The sequence below is a fragment of the Chiloscyllium plagiosum genome, unplaced genomic scaffold, assembly GCF_037043375.1.
Source record: "Chiloscyllium plagiosum isolate Xiang-an unplaced genomic scaffold, Cpla_swu_hap1 HiC_scaffold_18, whole genome shotgun sequence".
Classification (NCBI taxonomy): Eukaryota; Metazoa; Chordata; class Chondrichthyes; order Orectolobiformes; family Hemiscylliidae; genus Chiloscyllium; species Chiloscyllium plagiosum.
Window position 1 is genome coordinate 109,262,670 of NW_028270156.1, and position 22,538 is coordinate 109,285,207.

The following is a 22,538-nucleotide window of genomic DNA, read 5'->3' on the forward strand; positions in this document are numbered from 1 at the left end:
GGGATACCCTATCTCCCTCACACACTAGGGGATTCCCTATCTCTCACACACACTCTGGGATTCCCTATCTCTCACACAATCTCGGGGACTCTCTGGGATTCCCGATCTCTCACACACACTCGGGGACTCTCTGGGATTCTATCACACACTCTCGGGGACACTCTGGGATTTCCCACCTCTCACACACACTCTGGAATTCCCTATCTCAAACACACACTCGGGGACTCTCTGGTATTCCCTATCTCTCAGACACACTCGGGGACTCTCTGGAATTCCCTATCTCAAACACACACTCGGGGACTCTCTGGTATTCCCTATCTCTCAGACACACTCGGGGACTCTCTGGGATTCCCTATCTCTCACACACATTCGGGGACACTCTGGGATTCCCTATCTCTCACACACACTCGGGGACTCCCTGGGATTCCCTATCTCTCACACACAATCGGGGACTCTCTGGGATTCCATATCTCTCACACACTCGGGGACACTCTGGGATTCCCTATCTCTCACACCTACATTGGTGGACACTCTGGGATTCCCTATCTCTCTCACACACACTCTGGGATTCCCTATCTCTCACACACACTCGGAAACTCTCTGGGATTCCCTATCTCTCACACAATCTCAGGGATACTCTGGGATTGCCTATCTCTCACACACACTCGGGGATTCCCTATCTCTCACACACACTCGGGGATTCCCTATCTCTCAACACACACTCGGGGACTCTCTGGGGTTCCCTATCTCTCACACATACTCGGGGACTCTCTGGTATTTCCTATCTCTCACACACACTCGGCGACTCTCTGGGATTCACTATCTCTCACACACACTCGGCGACTCTCTGGGATTCACTATCTCTCACACACACTCGGCGACTCTCTGGGATTCCCTATCTCTCACACACACTCGGGGACTCTCTGGGATTCACTATCTCTCACACACACTCGGCGACTCTCTGGGATTCACTATCTCTCACACACTCTCGGCGACTCTCTGGGATTCCCTATCTCTCACGCATACTCGGGGACTCTCTGGTATTTCCTATCTCTCAGACACACTCGGGGACGCTCTGGGATACCCTATCTCTCACACACACTCTGGGATTCCCTATCTCTCTCACACACTCTGGGATTCACTATCTCTCTCACACACTCGGGGACTCTCTGGTATTCCCTATCTCTCACACACACTCGGGGACACTCTGGGATTCCCTATCTCTCACACACATTCGGGGACTCTCTGGAATTCCCTATCTCTCAGGGACACTCTGGGATTCCCTATCTCTCACACGCACTCTGGGATTCTCTCTCACACACACTCGGGGACTCTCTGGGATTCCCTATCTCTCACACACATTCGGGGACACTCTGGGATTCCCGATCTCTCACACACCCTCGGGGACTCTCTGGGATTCTGTATCTCACACACACTCGGGGACTCACTGGGTGTCTGTATCTCTCACACACTCGGGGACTCTCTGGGTTTTTATCACACGCTCCGGGACTCCCTGGGATACCCTATCTCTCACACACATTCTGGCATTCCCTATCTCTCACACACTCTCAGGGACACTCTGGGATTCCCTATCTCTCACACGCACTCTGGGATTCTCTCTCACACACACTCGGGGACTCTCTGGGATTCCCTATCTCTCACACACATTCGGGGACACTCTGGGATTCCCGATCTCTCACACACACTCGGGGACTCTCTGGGATTCTGTATCTCACACACACTCGGGGACTCACTGGGATTCTGTATCTCACACACACTCGGGGACTCACTGGGTGTCTGTATCTCTCACACACTCGGGGACTCTCTGGGATTTTATCACACGCTCCGGGACTCCCTGGGATACCCTATCTCTCACACACATTCTGGCATTCCCTATCTCTCACACACACTCTGGGATTCTCTCACACACTCTCGGGGACTCTCTGGGATTTCCAATCTCTAACACACTCGCGGGGATTCCCTATCTCTCATACAACTCGGGGATTCCCCATCTCTCACACACACTCGGGGACACTCTGGGATTCCCTATCTCTCACACACACTCGTGGACACTCTGGGATTCCCTATCTCTCACACACACTCGGGGACACTCTGGGATTCCCTATCTCTCACACCTACTCGGGGACACTCTGGGATTCCCTATCTCTCTCACACACACTCTGGGATTCCCTATCTCTCACACACACTCGGAAAATCTCTGGGATTCCCTATCTCTCACACAATCTCAGGGATACTCTGGGATTCCCTATCTCTCACACACACTCGGGGATTCCCTATCTCTCTCTCACACACTCGGGGACTCTCTGGGATTCCCTATCTCTCACACACATTCGGGGACACTGTGGGATTCCCGATCTCTCACACACACTCGGGGACTCTCTGGGATTCTGTATCTCACACACACTCGGGGACTCACTGGGATTCTGTATCTCACACGCACTCGGGGACTCTCTGGGATTTTATCACACGCTCCGGGACTCTCTGGGATACCCTATCTCTCACACACATTCTGGCATTCCCTATCTCTCACACACTCTCTGGGATTCCCTTTCTCTCACACACACTCGGGGACTCTCTGGGATTCCCTGTCTCTCACACACACTCTGGTATTCTTTGCAGACACACTCGAGGACTCTCTGAGATTTCCGACCTCTCACACACACTCTGGGATTCCCTCTCCCTCACACTCTGGGAATCTCTCTCTCACATAGACTCTGGGATTCCCTCTCTCTCACACACAGTCTGGAATTCCCTCACTCACACACTTGGATTCCTTCTCTCGCACACAGTCTAGGATTCCCTGTCTCACACACCCTAAGGGATTCCCACACACACTCTCTGGGATTCCCTCTCACACACGCACTCTGGGATTCCCTATCTCTCACACACACTCGGGGATTCCCTATCTCTCTCTCACACACTCGGGGACTCTCTGGGATTCCCTATCTCTCACACACATTCTGGCATTCCCTATCTCTCACACACTCTCTGGGATTCCCTTTCTCTCACACACACTCGGGGACTCTCTGGGATTCCCTGTCTCTCACACACACTCTGGTATTCTTTGCAGACACACTCGAGGACTCTCTGAGATTTCCGACCTCTCACACACACTCTGGGATTCCCTCTCCCTCACACTCTGGGAATCTCTCTCTCACATAGACTCTGGGATTCCCTCTCTCTCACACACAGTCTGGAATTCCCTCACTCACACACTTGGATTCCTTCTCTCGCACACAGTCTAGGATTCCCTGTCTCACACACCCTAAGGGATTCCCACACACACTCTCTGGGATTCCCTCTCACACACGCACTCTGGGATTCCCTATCTCTCACACACACTCGGGGATTCCCTATCTCTCTCTCACACACTCGGGGACTCTCTGGGATTCCCTATCTCTCACACACATTCGGGGACACTGTGGGATTCCCGATCTCTCACACACACTCGGGGACTCTCTGGGATTCTGTATCTCACACACACTCGGGGACTCACTGGGATTCTGTATCTCACACGCACTCGGGGACTCTCTGGGATTTTATCACACGCTCCGGGACTCTCTGGGATACCCTATCTCTCACACACATTCTGGCATTCCCTATCTCTCACACACTCTCTGGGATTCCCTTTCTCTCACACACACTCGGGGACTCTCTGGGATTCCCTGTCTCTCACACACACTCTGGGATTCTTTGCAGACACACTCGAGGACTCTCTGAGATTTCCGACCTCTCACACACACTCTGGGATTCCCTCTCCCTCACACTCTGGGAATCTCTCTCTCACATAGACTCTGGGATTCCCTCTCTCTCACACACAGTCTGGAATTCCCTCACTCACACACTTGGATTCCTTCTCTCGCACACAGTCTAGGATTCCCTGTCTCACACACCCTAAGGGATTCCCACACACACTCTCTGGGATTCCCTCTCACACACGCACTCTGGGCTTCCCACTCTCACACACACTCTGGGATTCTCTCACACACACTCTGCGAATCTCTGAGATTCCATCTCTCTCAGATAATCTGGGATTCCCTCTTCCTCACACACTCTGGGATTCCCTCTCTCACAAACACTCTGGGAAACTCACACACACATTCTGGGATTCCCTCTCTCACACACACTCCGAGACACTCTGGGATTCCCTCACTCTCAAACACTCTAGGATTCTCTCACACGCACTCTGGGATTCTCTCTCACTCACACACTGCGGGACACTCTGGGATTCCCTATCTCTCACACACACTCGGGGATTCCCTTTCTCTCACACACACTCGGGGACTCTCTGGGATTCTCTCACACACTCGGGGACTCTCTGGGATTTCCCATCTCTAACACACTCGCGGGGATTCCCTATCTCTCATACAACTCTGGGATTCCCTATCTCTCACACACACTCGGGGACACTCTGGGATTCCCTACCTCTCACACACACTCAGGGACTCTCTGGGATTCTGTATCTCTCACAAACTCGGGGAATTTCTCGGATTCTATCACACACTCCTGGACTCCCTGGGATACCCTATCTCCCTCACACACTAGGGGATTCCCTAACTCTCACACACACTCTGGGATTCCCTATCTCTCACACAATGTCGGGGACTCTCTGGGATTCCCGATCTCTCACACACACTCGGGGACTCTCTGGTATTCCCTATCTCTCAGACACACTCGGGGACTCTCTGGGATTCCCTATCTCTCACACACATTCGGGGACTCTCTGGGATTCCCTATCTCTCACACCTACTCGGGGACACTCTGGGATTCCCTATCTCTCTCACACACACTCTGGGATTCCCTATCTCTCACACACACTCGGAAACTCTCTGGGATTCCCTATCTCTCACACAATCTCAGGGATTCCCTATCTCTCTCACACCCACTCGGGGATTCCCTATCTCTCTCACACACACACTCGGGGATTCCCTATCTCTCACACATACTCGGGGACTCTCTGGGATTCCCTATCTCTCACCCAGGCTCTGGGATTCCCTATCTCTCTCACACACTCGTGGAATTCCCTTTCTCTCGCACACACTCTGGGATTCCCTTTCTCTCGCACACACTCTGGGATTCCCTCTCTCTCGCACACACTCTGGGATTCCCTCTCTCTCGCACACACTCTGGGATTCCCTCTCTCTCGCACACCCTCTGGGATTCCCTCTCTCTCGCACACACTCTGGGATTCCCTATCTCTCACACACTCTCGGGGACTCTCTGGGATTCCCTATCTCTCACACACACTCGGGGACTGTCTGGGAATCTATCACACACTCTCGGGGACACTCTGGGATTCCCCACCTCTCACACACACTCTGGAATTCCCTATCTCTCACACACATTCGGGGACACTCTGGGATTCCCTATCTCTCACACACACTCGGGGACACTCTGGGATTCCCTATCTCTCACACACACTCGGGGACTCCCTGGGATTCCTATCTCTCACACACAATCGGAAACTCTCTGGGATTCCCTATCTCTCACACCTACTCGGGGACACTCTGTGATTCCCTATCTCTCTCACACACACTCTGGGATTCCCTACCTCTCACACACACTCGGAAACTCTCTGGGATTCCCTATCTCTCACACAATCTCAGGGATACTCGGGGATTCCCTATCTCTCTCACACACACTCGGGGATTCCCTATCTCTCACACACACTCGGGGATTTCCTATCTCTCAACACACACTCGGCGACTCTCTGGGATTCCCTATCTCTCACACATACTCGGGGACTCTCTGGTATTTCCTATCTCTCAGACACACTCGGGGACGCTCTGGGATTCCCTATCTCTCTCACACACTCTGGGATTCACTATCTCTCACCCAGACTCGGGGATTCCCTCTCTCTCGCACACACTCTGGGATTCCCTCTCTCTCGCACACACTCTGGGATTCCCTATCTCTCGCACACACTCTTGGATTCCCTATATCTCACACACACTCTGGGACTCTCTGGGAATCTGTATGTCACACACACTCTGGGACACCCTGGAATTCCCTCACTCACACACTGGGATTCCCGACCTCTCACACAGTCTATGATTCCCTGTCTCACACATCCTAAGGGATTCCCACACACACTCTCTGGGATTCCCTCTCACACACGCACTCTGGGCTTCCACTCTCACACACACTCTGGGATTCCCTCTCCCTCACACACTCTGGGATTCCCACTCTCACACAAACTCTGGGATTCTCTCACACACACTCTGCGAATCTCTGAGATTCCATCTCTCTCAGGTACTCTGGGATTCCCTCTCCCTCACACACTCTGGGATTCCCTCTCTCACAAACACTCTGGGAAACTCACACACACATTCTGGGATTCCCTCTCTCTCACACACTCCGGGACACTCTGGGATTCCCTCACTCTCAAACACTCTGGGATTCTCTCACACGCACTCTGGGATTCTCTCTCTCACACACACTGCGGGACATTCTGGGATTCCCTATCTCTCACACACACTCGGGGATTCCCTTTCTCTCACACACCCTCGGGGACTCTCTGGGATTCTCTCACACACTCTCAGGGACTCTCTGGGATTTCCCATCTCTAACACACTCGTGGGGATTCCCTGTCTCTCATACAACTCGGGGATTCCCTATCTCTCACAAACACTCGGGGACTCTCTGGGATTCCCTATCTCTCACACACATTCGGGGACACTCTGGGATTCCCTATCTCTCTCACACACACTCTGGGATTCCCTATCTCTCACACACACTCGGAAACTCTCTGGGATTCCCTATCTCTCACACAATCTCAGGGATACTCTGGGATTCCCTATCTCTCACACACACTCGGGGATTCCCTATCTCTCTCACACACACTCGGGGTTTCCCTATCTCTCTCACAGACACTCGGGGATTCCCTATCTCTCACACATACTCGGGGACTCTCTGGGATTCCCTATCTCTCACCCAGGCTCTGGGATTCCCTATCTCTCACACACACTCGTGGAATTCCCTTTCTCTCGCACACACTCTGGGATTCCCTTTCTCTCGCACACACTCTGGGATTCCCTCTCTCTCTCGCACACACTCTGAGATTCCCTTTCTCTCGCACACACTCTGGGATTCCCTCTCTCTCGCACACACTCTGGGATTCCCTCTCTCTCGCACACCCTCTGGGATTCCCTATCTCTCGCACACCCTCTGGGATTCCCTATCTCTCGCACACCCTCTGGGATTCCCTATCTCTCGCACACACTCTGGGATTCCCTCTCTCTCGCACACACTCTGGGATTCCCTCTCTCTCGCACACCCTCTGGGATTCCCTATCTCACGCACACCCTCTGGGATTCCCTATCTCTCGCACACCCTCTGGGATTCCCTTTCTCTCGCACACACTCTGGGATTCCCTCTCTCTCTCGCACACACTCTGGGATTCCCTTTCTCTCGCACACACTCTGGGATTCCCTCTCTCTCTCGCACACACTCTGGGATTCCCTTTCTCTCGCACACACTCTGGGATTCCCTCTCTCTCGCACACCCTCTGGGATTCCCTATCTCTCGCACACTCTCTGGGATTCCCTATCTCTCACACAATCTCAGGGATACTCTGGGATTGCCTATCTCTCACACACACTCGGGGATTCCCTATCTCTCTCACACACACTCGGGGATTCCCTATCTCTCACACACACTCGGGGATTCCCAATCTCTCAACACACACTCGGGGACTCTCTGGGATTCACTATCTCACACACACATTCGGGGACACTCTGGGATTCCCTATCTCTCACACACACTCGTGGACACTCTGGGATTCCCTATCTCTCACACACACTCGGGGACTCCCTGGGATTCCTATCTCTCACACACAATCGGGGACTCTCTGGGATTCCCTATCTCTCACACACTCGGGGACAGTCTGGGATTCCCTATCTCTCACACCTACTCGGGGACACTCTGGGATTCCCTACCTCTCACACACACTCGGAAACTCTCTGGGATTCCCTATCTCTCACACAATCTCAGGGATACTCGGGGATTCCCTATCTCTCTCACACACACTCGGGGATTCCCTATACCTCACACACACTCGGGGATTCCCTATCTCTCAACACACACTCGGGGACTCTCTGGGGTGCCCTATCTCTCACACATACTCGGGAACTCTCTGGGATTCACTATCTCTCACACACACTCGGCGACTCTCTGGGATTCACTATCTCTCACACACACTCGGCGACTCTCTGGGATTCTATCACACACTCTCGACGACTCTCTGGGATTCCCTATCTCTCACGCATACTCGGGGACTCTCTGGTATTTCCTATCTCTCAGACACACTCGGGGACGCTCTGGGATACCCTATCTCTCGCACACACTCTGGGATTCACTATCTCTCACCCAGACTCGGGGATTCCCTTTCTCTCGCACACACTCGGGGATTCCCTTTCTCTCGCACACACTCTGGGATTCCCTCTCTCTCGCACACACTCTGGGATTCCCTCTCTCTCGCACACACTCTGGGATTCCCTATCTCTCGCACACACTCTGGGATTCCCTATCTCTCACACACACTCGGGGACTCTCTGGGAATCTGTATGTCACACACACTCTGGGACACCCTGGAATTCCCTCACTCACACACTGGGATTCCCGACCTCTCACACAGTCTATGATTCCCTGTCTCACACATCCTAAGGGATTCCCTCACACACTCTCTGGGATTCCCTCTCACACACGCACTCTGGGCTTCCACTCTCACACACACTCTGGGATTCCCTCTCCCTCACACACTCTGGGATTCCCACTCTCACACAAACTCTGGGATTCTCTCACACACACTCTGCGAATCTCTGAGATTCCATCTCTCTCAGGTACTCTGGGATTCCCTCTCCCTCACACACTCTGGGATTCCCTCTCTCACAAACACTCTGGGAAACTCACACACACATTCTGGGATTCCCTCTCTCTCACACACTCCGGGACACTCTGGGATTCCCTCACTCTCAAACACTCCAGGATTCTCTCACACGCACTCTGGGATTCTCTCTCACTCAAACACTGCGGGACACTCTGGGATTCCCTATCTCTCACACACACTCGGGGACTCTCTGGGATTCCCGATCTCTCACACACACTCGGGGACTCTCTGGGATTCTATCACACACTCCTGGACTCCCTGGGATACCCTATCTCCCTCACACACTAGGGGATTCCCTATCTCTCACACACACTCTGGGATTCCCTATCTCTCACACAATCTCGGGGACTCTCTGGGATTCCCGATCTCTCACACACACTCGGGGACTCTCTGGGATTCTATCACACACTCTCGGGGACACTCTGGGATTTCCCACCTCTCACACACACTCTGGAATTCCCTATCTCAAACACACACTCGGGGACTCTCTGGTATTCCCTATCTCTCAGACACACTCGGGGACTCTCTGGGATTCCCTATCTCTCACACACATTCTGGGACACTCTGGGAGTCCCTATCTCTCACACACACTCGGGGACTCCCTGGGATTCCTATCTCTCACACACAATCGGGGACTCTCTGGGATTCCCTATCTCTCACACACTCGGGGACACTCTGGGATTCCCTATCTCTCACACCTACTCGGGGACACTCTGTGATTCCCTATCTCTCTCACACACACTCTGGGATTCCCTACACCTCACACACACTCGGAAACTCTCTGGGATTCCCTATCTCTCACACAATCTCAGGGATACTCGGGGATTCCCTATCTCTCTCACACACACTCGGGTATTCCCTATCTCTCACACACACTCGGGGATTCCCTATCTCTCAACACACACTCGGGGACTCTCTGGGGTTCACTATCTCTCACACGCACTCGGCGACTCTCTGGGATTCTATCACACACTCTCGGCGACTCTCTGGGATTCCCTATCTCTCACACATACTCGGGGACTCTCTGGTATTTCCTATCTCTCAGACACACTCGGGGACGCTCTGGGATTCCCTACCTCTCTCACACACTCTGGTATTCACTATCTCTCACCCAGACTCGGGGATTCCCTTTCTCTCGCACACACTCTGGGATTCCCTCTCTCTCGCACACACTCTGGGATTCCCTCTCTCTCGCACACACTCTGGGATTCCCTATCTCTCGCACACACTCTGGGATTCCCTCTCTCACAAACACTCTGGGAAACTCACACACACATTCTGGGATTCCCTCTCTCACACACACTCCGAGACACTCTGGGATTCCCTCACTCTCAAACACTCCTGGATTCTCTCACACGCACTCTGGGATTCTCTCTCACTCACACACTGCGGGACACTCTGGGATTCCCTATCTCTCACACACACTCGGGGATTCCCTTTCTCTCACACACACTCGGGGACTCTCTGGGATTCTCTCACACACTCGGGGACTCTCTGGGATTTCCCATCTCTAACACACTCGCGGGGATTCCCTATCTCTCATACAACTCGGGGATTCCCTATCTCTCACACACACTCGGGGACACTCTGGGATTCCCTATCTCTCACACACACTCGGAAACTCTCTGGGATTCCCTATCTCTCATACAACTCGGGGATTCCCGATCTCTCACACACACTCGGGGACACTCTGGGATTCCCTATCTCTCACACACACTCGGAAACTCTCTGGGATTCCCTATCTCTCACACAATCTCAGGGATACTCTGGGATTGCCTATCTCTCACACACACTCGGGGATTCCCTATCTCTCACACACACTCGGGGATTCCCAATCTCTCAACACACACTCGGGGACTCTCTGGGATTCACTATCTCACACACACTTTCGTGGACACTCTGGGATTCCCTATCTCTCACACACACTCGTGGACACTCTGGGATTCCCTATCTCTCACACACACTCGGAAACTCTCTGGGATTCCCTATCTCTCACACAATCTCAGGGATACTCGGGGATTCCCTATCTCTCTCACACACACTCGGGGATTCCCTATCTCTCACACACACTCGGGGATTCCCTATCTCTCAACACACACTCGGGGACTCTCTGGTGTGCCCTATCTCTCACACATACTCGGGAACTCTCTGGGATTCACTATCTCTCACACACACTCGGCGACTCTCTGGGATTCTATCACACACTCTCGGCGACTCTCTGGGGTTCCCTATCTCTCACGCATACTCGGGGACTCTCTGGTATTTCCTATCTCTTAGACACACTCGGGGACGCTCTGGGATACCCTATCTCTCACACACACTCTGGGATTCCCTATCTCTCTCACACACTCTGGGATTCACTGTCTCTCACCCAGACTCGGGGATTCCCTTTCTCTCGCACACACTCGGGGATTCCCTTTCTCTCGCACACACTCTGGGATTCCCTATCTCTCGCACACACTCTGGGATTCCCTATCTCTCACACACTCTCGGGGACTCTCTGGGAATCTGTATGTCACACACACTCTGGGACACCCTGGAATTCCCTCACACACACTCTGGGATTCCCTCTCCCTCACACACTCTGGGATTCCCACTCTCACACAAAGTCTGGGATTCTCTCACACACACTCTGCGAATCTCTGAGTTTCCATCTCTCTCAGGTACTCTGGGATTCCCTCTCCCTCACACACTCTGGGATTCCCTCTCTCACTAACACTCTGGGAAACTCACACACACATTCTGGGATTCCCTCTCTCTCACACACTCCGGGACACTCTGGGATTCCCTCACTCTCAAACACTCTGGGATTCTCTCACACGCACTCTGGGATTCTCTCACACACTCTCAGGGACTCTCTGGGATTTCCCATCTCTAACACACTCGCGGGGATTCCCTATCTCTCATACAACTCGGGGATTCCCTATCTCTCACAAACACTCGGGGACTCTCTGGGATTCTGTATCTCTCACAAACTCGGGGAATTTCTCGGATTCTATCACACACTCCTGGACTCTCTGGAATTCCCTATCTCTCAGACACACTCGGGGACACTCTGGGATTCCTTCTCTCTCACACACACTCGGGAACTCTCTGGAAATCCCTATCTCTCACACACTCTCAGGGACACTCTGGGATTCCCTATCTCTCACACGCACTCTGGGATTCTCTCTCACACACACTCGGGGACTCTCTGGGATTCCCTATCTCTCACACACATTCGGGGACACTCTGGGATTCCCGATCTCTCACACACACTCGGGGACTCTCTGGGATTCTGTATCTCACACACACTCGGGGACTCACTGGGATTCTGTATCTCACACACACTCGGGGACTCACTGGGTGTCTGTATCTCTCACACACTCGGGGACTCTCTGGGATTTTATCACACGCTCCGGGACTCCCTGGGATACCCTATCTCTCACACACATTCTGGCATTCCCTATCTCTCACACACACTCTGGGATTCTCTGGGATTCTCTCACACACTCTCGGGGACTCTCTGGGATTTCCAATCTCTAACACACGCGCGGGGATTCCCTATCTCTCATACAACTCGGGGATTCCCTATCTCTCACACACACTCGGGGACACTCTGGGATTCCCTATCTCTCACACACACTCGTGGACACTCTGGGATTCCCTATCTCTCACACACACTCGGGGACTCTCTGGTATTCCCTATCTCTCACACACACTCGGGGACACTCTGGGATTCCCTATCTCTCACACACACTCGGGGACACTCTGGGATTCCCTATCTCTCTCACACACATTCTGGGATTCCCTATCTCTCACACACACTCGGGGCCTCTCTGGGATTCCCTATCTCTCACACAATCTCAGGGATACTCTGGGATTCCCTATCTCTCACACACACTCGGGGATTCCCTATCTCTCTCTCACACACATTCGGGGATTCCCTATCTCTCAACACACACTCGGGGACTCTCTGGGATTCCCTATCTCTCACACACATTCGGGGACACTGTGGGATTCCCGATCTCTCACACACACTCGGGGACTCTCTGGGATTCTGTATCTCACACACACTCGGGGACTCACTGGGATTCTGTATCTCATACGCACTCGGGGACTCTCTGGGATTTTATCACACGCTCCGGGACTCTCTGGGATACCCTATCTCTCACACACATTCTGGCATTCCCTATCTCTCACACACTCTCTGGGATTCCCTTTCTCTCACACACACTCGGGGACTCTCTGGGATTCCCTATCTCTCACACACACTCGTGGATTCCCTCTCTTTGCAGACACACTCGAGGACTCTCTGGGATTTCCGACCTCTCACACACACTCGGGGACACTCTGGGATTCCCTCTCCCTCACACTCTGGGAATCTCTCTCTCACATAGACTCTGGGATTCCCTCTCTCTCACACACAGTCTGGAATTCCCTCACTCACACACTTGGATTCCTTCTCTCGCACACAGTCTAGGATTCCCTGTCTCACACACCCTCAGGGATTCCCACACACACTCTCTGGGATTCCCTCTCACACACGCACTCTGGGCTTCCCACTCTCACACACACTCTGGGATTCTCTCACACACACTCTGCGAATCTCTGAGATTCCATCTCTCTCAGATAATCTGGGATTCCCTCTCCCTCACACACTCTGGGATTCCCTCACTCTCAAACACTCTAGGATTCTCTCACACGCACTCTGGGATTCTCTCTCACTCACACACTGCGGGACACTCTGGGATTCCCTATCTCTCACACACACTCGGGGATTCCCTTTCTCTCACACACACTCGGGGACTCTCTGGGATTCTCTCACACACTCGGGGACTCTCTGGGATTTCCCATCTCTAACACACTCGCGGGGATTCCCTATCTCTCATACAACTCTGGGATTCCGTATCTCTCACACACACTCGGGGACACTCTGGGATTCCCCATCTCTAACACACTCGCGGGGATTCCCTATCTCTCATACAACTCTGGGATTCCGTATCTCTCACACACACTCGGGGACTCTCTGGGATTCTGTATCTCTCACAAACTCGGGGAATTTCTCGGATTCTATCACACACTCCTGGACTCCCTGGGATACCCTATCTCCCTCACACACTAGGGGATTCCCTAACTCTCACACACACTCTGGGATTCCCTATCTCTCACACAATGTCGGGGACTCTCTGGGATTCCCGATCTCTCACACACACTCGGGGACTCTCTGGGATTCTATCACACACTCTCGGGGACACTCTGGGATTCCCCACCTCTCACACACACTCTGGAATTCCCTATCTCAAACACACACTCGGGGACTGTCTGGGATTCCCTATCTCTCACACACATTCGGGGACACTCTGGGATTCCCTATCTCTCACACCTACTCGGGGACACTCTGGGATTCCCTATCTCTCTCACACACACTCTGGGATTCCCTATCTCTGACACACACTCGGAAACTCTCTGGGATTCCCTATCTCTCACACACACTCGGGGACACTCTGGGATTCCCTACCTCTCACACACACTTGTGGACTCTCTGGGAATCTGTATCTCACACACACTCGGGGACTCTCTAGGATTCCCAATCTCTCACACACACTCCGGGACACTCTGGGAATCCCTATCTCTCACACACACTCTGGGATTCCCGATCTCTCACACACGCTCTGGGATTCACTATCTCTCACCCAGACTCGGGGATTCCCTTTCTCTCGCACACACTCTGGGATTCCCTTTCTCTCGCACACGGGTGGACTCTCTGGGATTCCCTATCTCTCACACACACTCGGGGATTCTCTAGCTAACACACACACTCTGGGATTCACTATCTCTCACCCAGGCTCTGGGATTCACTATCTCTCAACCAGACTCGTGGATTCCCTTTCTCTCGCACACTCGGGGATTCCCTTTCTCTCGCACACACTCGGGGATTCCCTTTCTCTCAGACACACTCGGGGACTCTCTGGCATTCCCTATCTCTCACACACACTCGAGACTCTCTGGGATTCAATCACACACACTCGGGGACACCCTGGGATTCCCTACCACTCACACACACTCGGGGTCACTATGGGATTCCCTATCTCTCACACACACTCGGGGACTCTCTAGGATTCTCTCACACACACTCGGGGACACTCTGGGAATCCCTACCTCTCACACACACGTTGGGTTTCACTATCTCTCATACTCGGGGAATCTATGGGATTCCCTATCTCTCACGCACACTCGGGAACTCTCTGGGATTCCCTATTTCTCACACACATTCGGGGACTCTCTGGGATTCCCTATCTCTCACATATACTCGGGAACGCTCTGGGATTCCCTATCTCTCACATATACTCGGGAACTCTCTGGAATTCCCTATCTCTCACACACACTCGGGGACTCACAGGGATTCTATCACACACACTCGGGAACACACTGGGATTGCCTATCTCTCACACACACTCGGGGACTCTCTGGGATTCCCTATCTCTCTGACACACTCGGCGACTCTCTGGGATTCTATCACACACACTCAGGGACACTCTGGGATTCCCTATCTCTCACACACACTGGGGGACTCTCTGGGATTCTGTATCTCACACATACTCGGGGACTCACTGGGATTCTATCACACACACTCGGGGACACTCTGGGATTCCCTATCTCTCTCACACACACTCCGGGATTCCCTATATCTCACACACACTGGGGGATTCCCTATCTCTCACACACACTCGGGGACTCGCTGGGATTCCCTTCCTCTCACACACACTCGGTAACTCTCTGGGATTCCCTATCTCTCACACACACTCTGGGATTCCCTATCTCTCACACACACTCTGGGATTCACTATCTCTCACCCAGACTCGGGGATTCCCTTTCTCTCGCACACTCTCGGGATTCCCTATCTCTCACACACACCCAGGGATTCCCTATCTCTCACACACACTCTGGGATTCACCATTTCTCACTCAGGCTCGGGGATTCACTATCTCTCACCCAGAATCGGGGATTCCCTTTCTCTCGCACACACTCGGGGATTCCCTTTCTCTCTCACACACTCTGGGATTCCCTTTCTCTCGCACACACTCTGGGATTCCCTTTCTCTCGCACACACTCAGGGATTCCCTACCTCTCACACACACTCGGGGACTCTCTGGGATTCTCTATCTCTCACACACACTCGGGGACACTCTGGGATTCCCTATCTCTCACACACACGGGGGAATTCCCTATCTCTCACACTCGGGGTCTCAATGGTATCCCTATCTCTCACGCACACTCGGGAACTCTCTGGGATTCCCTATCTCTCAGACACACTCGGGGACTCTCTGGGATTCCCTATATCTCACACACACTCGGGGACTCTCAGGGATTCCCTACTTCTCACACACACTCGGGGACACTCTGGGATTCCCTATCTCTCACACTCACTCGGGGACACTCTGGGATTCCCTATCTCTCACACACACTCGGGGACACTCTAGGATTCCCAATCTCTCACACACACTCATGGACTCTCTGGGATTCGATCACACACACACCGGGACACTCTGATTCCTTATCTCCCACACACACTCGGGGATTCTCTAACTATCACACACACACCGGGATTCACTATCTCTCAACCAGACTCGTGGATTCCCTTTCTCTCGCACACTCGGGGATTCCCTTTCTCTCGCACACACTCGGGGATTCCCTTTCTCTCAGACACACTCGGGGACTCTCTGGGATTCCCTACTTCTCACACACACTCGGGGACACTCTGGGATTCCCTATCTCTCACACACACTCGGGGACACTCTGGGATTACCTATCTCTCACACACACGCGGGAATTCCCTGTCTCTCACACTCGGGCACTCAATGGGATTCCCTATCTCTCACACACACTCGGGGACTCTCTGGGATTCCATATCTCTATCACACACTCGAGGTCACTATGGGATTCCCTTTCTCTGACACACACTCTGGGCCTCTCTGGGATTCCCTATCTCTCACGCACACTCGGGGACTCTCTGGGATTCCCTATTTCTCACGCACACTCGGGGACTCTCTGGGATTCCCTATTTCTCACACACACTCGGGGACACTCTGGGATTCCCTCTCTCACGCACACACTCGGGGACTCTCTGGGATTCCCTATCTCTCACATATACTCGGGAACTCTCTGGAATTCCTTATCTCTCACACACACTCTGGGACTCTCTGGGATTCCCTATCTCTCACACACACTCCGGGACACGCTGGGATTCCCTAGCTCTCACACACTCGGGGACTCACTGGGATTCTATCACACACACTCGGGGACGCTCTAGGATTCCCAATCTCTCACACACTCTCAGGGATTCTCTGGGATTCTATCACACACACTCGGGGACTCTCTGGGATTCCCTATCTCTCTCACACACTCGGCGACTCTCTGGGATTCTATCACACACACTCAGGGACACTTTGGGATTCCCTATCTCTCACACACACTGGGGGACTCTCTGGGATTCTGTATCTCACATACACTCGGGGACTCACTGGGATTCTATCACACACACTCGGGGACACTCTGGGATTCCCTATCTCTCACACACACTCGGGGATTCCCTATATCTCACACACATTCGGGGATTCCCTATCTCTCACACACACTCAGGGATTCCCTACCTCTCACACTCACTCAGTAACTCTCTGGGATTCCCTATCTGTCACGCACACTTTGGGATTCCCTGTCACTCACGCACATTCTGGGATTCACTATCTCACACCCAGGCTCGGGGATTCACTATCTCTCACCCAGACTCGGGGATTCCCTTTCTCTCGCACACTCTCGGGGATTCCCCATCTCTCTCACACACCCAGGGATTCCCCATCTCTCACACACACTCTGGGATTCCCTATCTCTCACACACACTCAGTAACTCTCTGGGATTCCCTATCTGTCACGCACACTTTGGGATTCCCTGTCTCTCACGCACACTCTGGGATTCCCTATCTCTCACACACACTCAGGGAATCCCTATCTCTCACACACACTCTGGGATTCCCTATCTTACACACACACTCTGGGATTCACTATTTCTCACTCAGGCTTGGGGATTCCCTTTCTCTCTCACACACTCTGGGATTCCCTATCTCTCACACACACTCGGGGACTCTCTGGGATTCCCTATCTCTCACACACACTCGGGGACACTCTGGGATTCCCTGATTCTCTCACACACGCGGGAATTCCCTATCTCTCACACTCGGGGACTCAATGAGATTCCCTATCTCTCACGCACACACGGGAACTCTCTGGGATTCCCTATCTCTCACACACACTCGGGGACTCTCTGGGATTCCCTGTCTCTCACACACACTCGGGGACACTCTGGGATTCCCTATCTCTCACACACACTCGGGGACTCTCTAGGATTCCCAATCTCTCACACACTCTCAGGGACTCTCTGGGATTCTATCACACACACTCGGGGACTCTCTGGGATTCCCTATTTCTCACACACACTCGGGGACTCTCTGGAATTCCCTATCTCTCACACACACTCGGGGATCCCCGATCTCACACACACACTCGGGGACACTCTGGGATTCCCTAGCTCTCACACACTCGTGGACTCACTGGGATTCTTTCACACACACTCGGGGACACTCTGGTATTGCCTATCTCTCACACACACTCGGGAACTCTCTGGGATTGCCTATCTCTCACACACACTCGGGGACTCGCTGGGATTCCCTACCTCTCACACACACTCGGTAACTCTCGGGGATTCCCAATATCTCACACACACTCAGGGATTCCCTATCGCTCACACACACTCTGGGATTCCCTATCTCTCACACACGCTCTGGGATTCACTATCTCTCACCCATGCTCGGGGATTCACTATCTCTCACCCAGACTCGGGGATTCCCTATCTCTCATCCAGACTCGGGGATTCCCTTTCTCTCGCACACTCTCGGGGATTCCCTTTCTCTCACACACACTCGGGGATTCCCTTTCTCTCACACACACTCGGGGATTCCCTATCTCTCACACACCCAGGGATTCCCTATCTCTCACACACACTCTGGGATTCACTATTTCTCATTCAGGCTCGGGGATTCACTATGTCTCACCCTGAATCGTGGATTCCCTGTCTCTCACACACATTCGGGGCCTCTCTGGGATTCCCTATCTCTCACACACACTCGGGGTCACTTTGGGATTCCCCATCTCTCACACACACTCGGGGACTCTCTGGGATTCTATCACAAACACTCGGGGACACTCTGGGATTCCCTACCACTCACACACACTCGGGGACACTCTGGGATACCCTATCACTCAACCAGACTCGGGGCTTCCCTTTCTCTCGCACCCACTCGGGGGTTCCCTTTCTCTCGCACACACTCGGGGATTCCCTATCTCTCACACACACTCGAGACTCTCTGGGATTCAATCACACACACTCGGGGACACCCTCGGATTCCCTACCCCTTACACACACTCGGGGTCACTTTGGGATTCCCTATCTCTCACACACACTTGGGGATTCCCTATATCTCACACACACTCGGGGATTCCCTATCTCTCACACACACTCGGGGACACTCTGGGATTCCCTATCTCTCACACACACTCGGGGACACTCTGGGATTCCCTATCTCTCACACACACTCGGGGACACTCTGGGATTCCCTATCTCTCACACACACTCGGGGACACTCTGGGATTCTACATCTCTCACACACACTCAGGGACTCTCTGGGACTCAATCACACGCACTCGGTGACACTCTGTGATTCCCTATCTGTCACACACACTCAGGGATTCCCTATCTCTCACACACACTCGGGGACTCTCTTGGATTCCCTATCTCTCACATATACTCGGGAACTCTCTGGAATTCCCTATCTCTCACACACACTAGGGGCCTCTCTGGGATTCCCTATCTCTCACACACACTCGGGGACATTATGGGATTCCATATCTCTCACACACTCGGGGATTCCCTATCTCTCAGACACACTCGGCGACTCTCTGGCATTCCCTATCTCTCACACACACTCGGGGACTCTCTGGGATTCCCTATTTCTCACACACACTCGGTAGCTCTCTGGGATTCCCTATTTCTCACTCACACTCGGCGACTCTCTGGCATTCCCTATCTCTCACACACACTCGGGGACGCTCTGGGATTCCCTATCTCTCACACGCTCGGGGATTCCCTTATGCTCGAACACACTCGCGAATTCCCTATCTCTCAGACACACTCGGGGACTCTCTGGCATTCCCTACCTCTCACACACACTCGAGACTCTCTGGGATTCAATCACACACACTCGGGGACACCCTGGGATTCCCTACCAATAACACACACTCGGGGTCACTATGGGAATCCCTGTCTCTCGCACACACTCGGGGACACTCTGGGATTCCCTATTTCTCACACACACTCGGGGACACTCTGGGATTCCCTATCTCTCACACACACTCAGGGACACTCTGGGATTCCCTATCTCTCACATATACTCGGGAACTCTCTGGAATTCCCTATCTCTCACACACACTAGGGGCCTCTCTGGGATTCCCTATCTCTCACACACACTCGGGGACATTATGGGATTCCATATCTCTTACACACACTCGGGGATTCCCTATCTCTCAGACACACTCGGCGAATCTCTGGCATTCCCTATCTCTCACACACACTCGGGGACGCTCTGGGATTCCCTATCTCTCACACACACTCGAGACTCTCTGGGATTCAATCACACACACTCGGGGACACCCTGGGATTCCCTACCACTCACACACACTCGGGGTCACTATGGGAATCCCTATCTCTCGCACACACTCGGGGACTCTCTGGGATTCCCTATCTCTCACACACACTCAGGGACACTCTGTGATTCCCTATCTCTCACAAACACTGGGGGACTCTCTGGGATTCTGTATCTCACACACACTCGGGGACTCACTGGGATTCAATCACACACACTCGGGGACACTCTGGGATTCCCCATCTCACACACACTCTCGGGGATTCCCCATCTCTCACACACACGCGGCGACTCTCTGGGATTCCTTATCTCTCACATATACTCGGGAACTCTCTGGAATTCCCTATCTCTCAGACACACTCGGCGACTCTCTGGGATTCCCGATCTCTCACACACACTCGGGGACATTATGGGATTCCATATCTCTTACACACACTCGGGGATTCCCTTACGCTCGCACACACTCGCGGATTCCGTATCTCTCAGAAACACTCGGGGACTCTCTGGCATTCCCTATCTCTCACACACACTCGGGGACACTCTGGAATTCAATCACACACACTCGGGGACACCCTGGGATTCCCTACCAATAACACACACTCGGGGTCACTATGGGAATCCCTATCTCTCACACACACTCGGTGACTCTCTGGGATTCCCTATTTCTCACACACACTCGGGGACACTCTGGGATTCCCTATCTCTCACACACACTCGGGGACACTATGGGAATCCCTATCTCTCACACACACTCGGGGACACTCTGGGATTCCCTATTTCTCACACACACTCGGGGACACTCTGGGATTCCCTATTTCTCACACACACTCGGGGACACTCTGGAAATCCCTATCTCTCACACACACTCGGGGACACTCTGGGATTCCCTATCTCTCACACACACTCGGGGACACTCTGGGATTCCCTATCTCTCACATATACACGGGAACGCTCTGGAATTCCCTATCTCTCACATATACTCGGGAACTCTCTGGAATTCCCTATCTCTCACACACACTCGGGGATCCCCGATCTCTCACACACACTCGGGCACTCTCTGGGATTCCCTTTCTCTCACATATACTCGGGAACTCTCTGGAATTCCCTATCTCTCACACACACTCGGGGACTCTCTGGGATTCCCTATCTCTCACACACACTCCAGGACACGCCCGGATTCCCTATCTCCATCACACACTCGGGGACTCACTGGGATTCTATCACACACACTCGGGGACACGCTGGGATTCCCTATCTCTCACACGCACTGGGGGACTCTCTGGGATTCTGTATCTCACACACACTCGGGGACTCACTGGGATTCTATCACACACACTCGGAGACACTCTGGGATTCCCTATCTCTCACACACACTCCGGGATTCCCTATCTCTCACACACACTCCGGGATTCCCTATATCGCGCACACACTCGGGGATTCCCTATCTCTCACACACACTCGGGGACTTGCTGGGATTCCCTACCTCTCACACACACTCGGTAGCTCTCTGGGATTCCCTATCTCTCACACACACTCCGGGATTCCCTATATCGCGCACACACTCGGGGATTCCCTATCTCTCACACACACTCGGGGACTCGCTGGGATTCCCTACCTCTCACACACACTCGGTAGCTCTCTGGGATTCCCTATCTCTCACACACCCTCTGGGATTCACTATCTCTCACCCAGACTCGGGGATTCCCTTAATCTCGCACTCTCTCGGGGATTCCCTATCTCTCACACTCGGGGACTCAATGGGATTCCCTATCTCTCACACACACTCGGGGACACTCTGGGATTCCCTATCTTTCACACACACTCGGGGACTCTCTAGCATTCCCAATCTCTCACACACTCGGGGACACTCTGGAATTCAATCACACACACTCGGG